We start from the raw sequence: 7,500 nt of genomic DNA, 5'->3' as shown, positions 1-7,500 counted from the left end.
ACGCCGCAGAAGTTTTGCGACAACATGATTCCTCCATGAATTTTTTTTTAAATCTTGTGGTATGAACTTTTACTCTTGGTTTCCTCATCGAAACTTCCCGAAGAATTAGATGACGATTTTCATTGGTAAATGCACAAAATTTTGTCCGGTAGTCGCCGTCTGTTTTCATAATATGGTTTTGAAACTTGGGACCACTTTCTGGAGTAGTTTTTCCTTATTTTAAATATTGATAACTATTGACATTAAATAATACTCAATCAGTTCAGTACATGGCGTTGTTGCTACATTACAGAAGCATCTATAAAAAGGTTTTATTACTATTAAACAGATTTTCACTCAAACATTTCAACTCTTCCAAAATACTTCATTGTTCAATTTGAAGCAAATCGCCAAGTAGATTATGTATGCGTTCGTTCTATTTTGTGGAGATTGCTATCTAACTGATGTGATATAAGAGGTTAACTTTTCTTCCAATCCCATCAGTGACGATAACAAAAAGAACAATACAAGTACTGGTGTCAACTTGATCAACCAAACTACTTTTGCTAAATTTCAAACCTTCTGCGTATTTTAGAAACAATTATTTGACTAAAAATGAAGGTTAAGTCAAAAGGGTTTTCGTACTTTGAACTTTAATTAATAGTTCAAACAAATTACACACGGAAAGCATTGATGAACTTCCGTCCATGCAGGAAATGAGCCATGGTTCAGAGAAGGTGGTAATCTTATGGTGCAAGGTCTGGACTTTAGGTAGGGTGTGGCAGGATTTCCAGTCCTTCAAGTTTGCGCTTGATCACATTGGCAATGTATACTGCTGCAATACTGGAGAAGTGTGCGTCTACGAATGACCAATACCGAATAGTATAATTGCTGCAGTTGTTGGTCATAAAGTTTAACCATCTGGGACAACCTCAAACTGTAACACCCTTCCGAAATTCAACCAAACATACAACATTGCCTTCTATTCAAACCATCCTTGTTTGACAACAGGTTCTGCAGCCTGTCCGGAACGAGGCTACCAGCAGTTGCTTGCAAATGTTCATGTTACTGAGCCTGGTCATTGGTCAGTTCATGAGGAACTTCTTGACTGCATCTATTCACAAGGCCAAACGTATGCAGGTGGCAGTCATTGGTACTTTGTAAAGGACCAAGCTCTGCTGACAATTTGCGAGTGTTTGAGCTTGACTGTTGGTCAATCATTTCAAGCAAGGCTTCATCTTTCACAACAGAAGGTTTATTTGACCTTCATTTGTCTTTGAAACTGGTATCACCTTCTTTAAAAAATTTCTGAACCAGTTTGTGCCCACACGTTCGTTAACAGCTTTTGAGCCTTCCACATCATTAGTTTCTTTTGCCGCTGCCCTTGCACTCAGTACTTACTCTTACTCTTTACTCTTTTACTTGTTTCAGTCATTTGACTGTGGTCATGCTGGAGCACCGCCTTTAGTCGAGCAAATCGACCCCAGGACTTATTCTTTGGAAGCCTAGTACTTATTCTATCGATATCTTTTGCCGAACCGCTAAGTTACGTGGACGTAAACACACCTGCATCGGTTGTCAAGCGATGTTGGGGGACAAACACAGGCACACAAACATACACATACACACACACACACACATACACACACACACACACACACACAACACACATATATATATATATATATATTATATATATATATATATATATATATATATATATATACATATATTCGACGGGCTTCTTTCAGTTTCCGTCTACCAAATCCACTCACAAGGCTTTGGTCGGCTCGAGGCTATAGTAAAAGACACTTGCCCAAGGTGTCACGCTGTGCGACTGAACCCGGAACCATGTGGTTCGTAAGCAAGCTACTTACAACACAGCCATTCCTACGCTATAGTTCCTCTTGTCATGTAAAATGGGTCTAATTGTAATGCTTTTTCTCCACTCACTATCAAAGCTGTAAAATAAATAACAAACAAATAATGTTTATATGTTATACATGAAAATAAAAAAGAATCATTTCAGCAACAATTGGTTAACAAGTTGTATCAAATTAATGATATAACATATAGATACAAATTGACAACAGTTAAAATCTGATAAAACTTTTCTCAACCTGGTATATTCAGTAATGTAGTCACGGAAACCGGTTGGTTATGTCACAGATTTAAAAGTTCAGTTCCTTTACCGAAAGATTTCCTACACATGTATAGATGTATGAGTTTGTATATGTGTGGATATGTGCTTCCACTTGTGTGAATGTCTATGTGTATGTGTGGTGTATGTGATGGAAGAAATATTGTACCGTAATAATAAATTTCTGAAAAGTTGGGTCTGCAATACAAATTCGATTTCAGGTTAAGCTATTTTGGAAGGTGTGGTAATTCGGGAAACCCTGCAAACGAAAGAACTGGCCCCTAAATACAAGAGAGAAGAAAAGCCACAACCAGCTGTTAGTCCTCGACTACCTTGTAACAGAAACAGTATGAAATCAATGTGTGATTATGTAATTGTACAGTTATTGTACGTTTAAGCTTCAGCTTCTACTTTGTATATCACTGTATGTGTTTGTTTGTGTTTCTTTCTTTCCCACTCATGTGTGTGTGGGAGGGAGTGCGCGCGTACAGGATAATTCCTCTTCAAACCAAGAGTTTCAGCTAAATATAAAGGAATAAGAGATAAATATAAACCCCAATAAGAATAAAGATTGCATCATCATCACCCACTCATCATCATCATCTGCAGCAGTATCATTATCTTCATCATTATCGTCATCAATAACATCATCGTCGTCATCATAAACAACAACAACAGCAGCAACAAAACCACAGTAATAAATAATCGATATCAACAGAAAGAAATACAGCATAACAAAAATAGCAACAAAAAAACAAAAACTGCAACACAACGTCATCACCTCATCATCATCATTATCGTCCTCATCATCATCATCATCATCATCATCATCATCATCATCATCATCATCATCATCATCATCGTCCTCATCATCATCATCGTCGTCATCGTCATCATCATCATCATCATCAACAACAACATCAAATATCATATTGCCTGCATCACTACCACCACCTCAACAATAGCAGTAACGTCAGCGTTGGGCAACGACATAAAACAACAAAAGTAAATAACAACAAGAACAACAACAGCTGGAACAGCTACAACAAGGATGCCAAATACCACTTAAGAAACAAAGGCAATGAAACTCATCATCAAAATCTTCATCAGGCTCATTAACATTATCATCATCATCATCATCATTATCATCATCATTATCAGCAGCAGAAATAATCAAAATAACCATTATCATTATCAACAACAGCAGCAATAAAAACAACAGAGTCATTCCGCCAAAACCAGTTATCAGACGTACTACACACGCTTAATCATGAACAATAAGGACACCCACCACAACAAAGACAACAAGAAGCATTATGGCAATGAACGATGAAATACACCTACCCGATGTACTACCATAGTAACAACAACAACAACACCTACAATAACAACAGTGAAAACCATGACGTCAAATGTAACTTCTAGCAGGTGGAATAGTATGTTAAACTGATCGGAATAACATCACTGGTCGTATGTTTTATCAACGCCACTACCATCAGACGAAGAGTGTTGTTGAGATACCCCGGAACTGAATTCAGAGCGTTAAGAACTGCAAGAAACTCCACAAAATAATTTATTGGACCAACACTATCACCATTATCCTAAATACACCTAACCACAATCCACAACAGCAACTATAACAGTTTCAAGTATAAGGACAGTCAAAAGCAATAACTACACATATAAGCTTAAGAAGAACGAGAACAATAACTATAAGCAGGACAACAACTATAGACTCAACAATAACAGAAACAGCTGTAAACTCAACAAGAACAATAGCGATAAGCTCAGCAACTAAAAACTTAACAAGAGCAACAATATCTGGTACTCAATCGGTTACGATGACAAGGCTTCCAGTTGATTCGATCAACGGAACAGTCTGCTCGTGAAATGAGCGGGCAAATAACGGCTGAGCACTCCACAGACACGTAAACCCCTAATATAGTTCTCAGGTGGATTCAGCGAGACGCAGAGTGTGAAAAAGCTAGCCCTTTGAAATGCGGGTATTACTCTATTTTGGTCAGGTAAGTAAATTGAAGCAACGTGAAATAAAGTGTCTTAAGGATCTTACGATCTTGAGCCGCAAACCCTAACTACTGAGCCACGAGCCTTCATACAATAATATCTGTAATCTCAACAACGACAGCAACTATTAACTCATCAGCAACAGCTGTAAGCTCCACCATGCCAATCCCGACAACCAAAACCTATAGCCACAAGTCAAACAAGGAACTAACACCAGGTTTTAGTTCCTTCCTGCAAAAAATGGTGGTCTAAAAGCTCTCATTCGAAGTATATTGAACGGATGATATAATTGTAAAAATCTCACCTAAAACTGGATGGCCATACACTTTAAGAGATGAGGAATTATATACATTATTTACATTTGAAGGATATTTGTCCTCATCTTGTTTGTTGTTAACACATTTCAGCTGACATACCCTCCAGCCTTCACCAAGTCTCTTGGGGAAATTTCGAACCTAGGTTCTCATTCCTAAGGTATCTTTCGATGTTATTATTATTATTATTATTATTATTATTATTATTATTATTATTATTATTATTATTATTATTATTATTATTATTATTATTATTCGAACTCGGAATCTTGGGGTTTGTAGCCCGCGCTCTTAACCACTACGCCGGGCATATCGAAATTTCCCCAAGGCACCTGACGAAGGCTGGAGAGTATATCAGCCGAGACGTTGTGTTAACAGCAAACAAAATGATGACAAATATCCGTCAAATGTAAACAATGTAAATAATATGGATGGCTATAGTTGGATTGCCTGTGGCTAAACGATAGCTCAATAACAATATAAATATTGAAGAGAGCCTCTATATGGTTTGTGTACATGCTAAACATAGTACTCTTTAACTCTTTTACCCTTTTACTTATTTCAGTCATTTGACTGTGGCCATGCTGGAACACCACCTTTAGTCGAGCAAATCGACCCCATGACTTATTCTTTGTAAGCCTAGTACTTATTCTATCGGTCTCTAAGTTACGGGGACGGAAACACACTACCATCGGTTGTCAAGCGATGTTGGGGGGAGGACAAACACAGACACACAAACATATACACACCTACAATCATACATACATACATACATATATATATATATATATACGACGGGCTTCTTTCAGTTTCCTTCTACCATATCCCCTCACAAGGCCTTGGTCGTCCCGAGGCTATAGTAGAAGACACTTGCTCAAGGTGCCATGCAGTGGGACTGAACCCGGAGCCATGTAGTTCGTAAGCAAGCTACTTACCACACGGCCACTCCTCTTTCAAATCAGACCTTATTCCTTCTTGGAAAGAAAAGATACATTAACACAATGGCTGATAAAAAAAGACTGGAGGGTCATGGGCAGAACGGTTTTATAATTGGTGTCCTGGATCAGGACTGAGCTGAAACAAGACAATATAGCCATTGTTAACAGTACTACAACAAACACCACAGTCATTAACTGTGCCAAATCTACCAACAACCCATGAAAGTATTACAAACTGTAAGCAGTAAAACCAGCCGTCATTAGCAGGCGAGAATGCCTTGATAATTTGTACCATGCTTTTGCTAATTATTTTAGGTACCAATGTAATTATGAAAAGACATAGACAACGTCTCGACCGTTCCCCCCTTGACTCATCTGAATACCCAGGATGTGAACCAGCACCCAGGTTTGTACCAGTACCCTGGCTGTTACTCATTTACAGCTGAGTAGACTGGGACAAAGTAAAATAATGTGTCTTGATTAAGGACAGAATACGATGTTCGGCGCAGAAATCGAGCCTATGACCAGATCGTGAGATTAACACGTACTTTCCTAGCTACCCATATCCAACACCTTGAAAAAGGCATCACACATACCAGACCTACATCTTACGTGGCCACCTTACGTAGCCACTTTAAACTCTTACAATTCGAGATGGCCACAGCTGAAATGTCTTTGATCATAATTCATTAGGATTGATTTACGTCTAAATAACGACAGACAACATTGCCTCCAAGTGAGGAAAGCGTGTCAATCGATTGATGTTTTATTTTAATGACTCCGGGGAGATGAGAGGTTTAGTTGACCGTAGCGAGATTTGAACTCAAAGCGTGATGACCCGGAACGAATAGAGCAAGGCATTGTAAAGATTCTGCCAATCCATGACCCTTATTAATTTAGAAATAAGACGCATTTTCTAACTAGACAAAATACTTAGGGTATGCTGTTAGTTGATTATATTGACTACAGTTCTTGAGTGGTATTTTATTTCATCGTCCTAAGAAGGAAGAAAAGCAAGAACAACCTCCACAGGATTTGAACTCGGAGAGTCGGAACAAATACCGTGGGGCATTGTATCCAATCCGCTAACAACTCTGCCACGTCTTTTAAAAATTGTTTCTTATTTAGGAGCATGATAAAGGTAGTGAGACGATCATAACGTTGGCTCATTGGACAAAATGTTTAGTGACATATCTTCCGGTGCTTTCTGTTTGCTCAAACTTCGCTGAAGCTAACTTTGCCTTTCATCCTTTGGAGTAGATGAAATAAAGTACCAGTCAAGTACCAAGTTCAATGTAATCAACTAACTCTGTTTCCCTAATACTGCAAGTCTGGTGGCGAATTTTGAAATTATTTAGGGATACAATCAGCCACTTTTATGGAAAATAGCTAGGCAATCGCAATGACATGATTTCTTGGCTAGTATTGTATTTTCTCCGCCTAGGAGGTATAAACAGCAAAGTGAACCAGGCCAAGATTTGAAACCAGAACGTAAAGTGCCGAAACAAATACTGCGACGCACTGCGTCCGAAACTCTACCAATTCAGCCAATCTGCAAGCCTAAAAAGATTAATAACATTACCAACAGGATTGAAATGAGGGACCTATATATATATATATATATATATATATATGTGTGTGTGTGTGTGTGTGTGTGTGTGTTTGTGTGTTTGTGTGTGTGTGTATATATACGTATGTATGTACGTATGTACGTACGTATGTATGTATGTATGTATGTATGTATGTATGTATGTATGTATGTATGTATGTATGTATGTATGGAAAAAAGTAAAGGTAGAAAATGCTAAAATAATTTAAAAACCATTTCAGTACCGGTTTCAGCCATTGAGACTTTTTCAACTGTAATTATCATAAACAAATAAATTTTGGGAAAAATTGAAAGAAAAGTTTTTTAAAAGAATATTTTTCATAGTATTCAAATAGAAGGGCTATTTTCCTTCTTTCTGCCTGTCTCTGTCTCTTTCGTTTACTCTTGTGGTTCAAGGCCGTTGTGAATTCTTGGCTGGGAAGAAGAAGTAAAAAAAAAAAGAAGAAGAAGAAGAAGAAAAAGAAGAAAAAGAACAAGAAGAACAAGAAGAAGAAC

Source organism: Octopus sinensis, linkage group LG11 (genome assembly GCF_006345805.1).
Source record: "Octopus sinensis linkage group LG11, ASM634580v1, whole genome shotgun sequence".
In the NCBI taxonomy this organism is placed as follows: Eukaryota; Metazoa; Mollusca; class Cephalopoda; order Octopoda; family Octopodidae; genus Octopus; species Octopus sinensis.
This window is presented reverse-complemented; position numbering follows the sequence as displayed.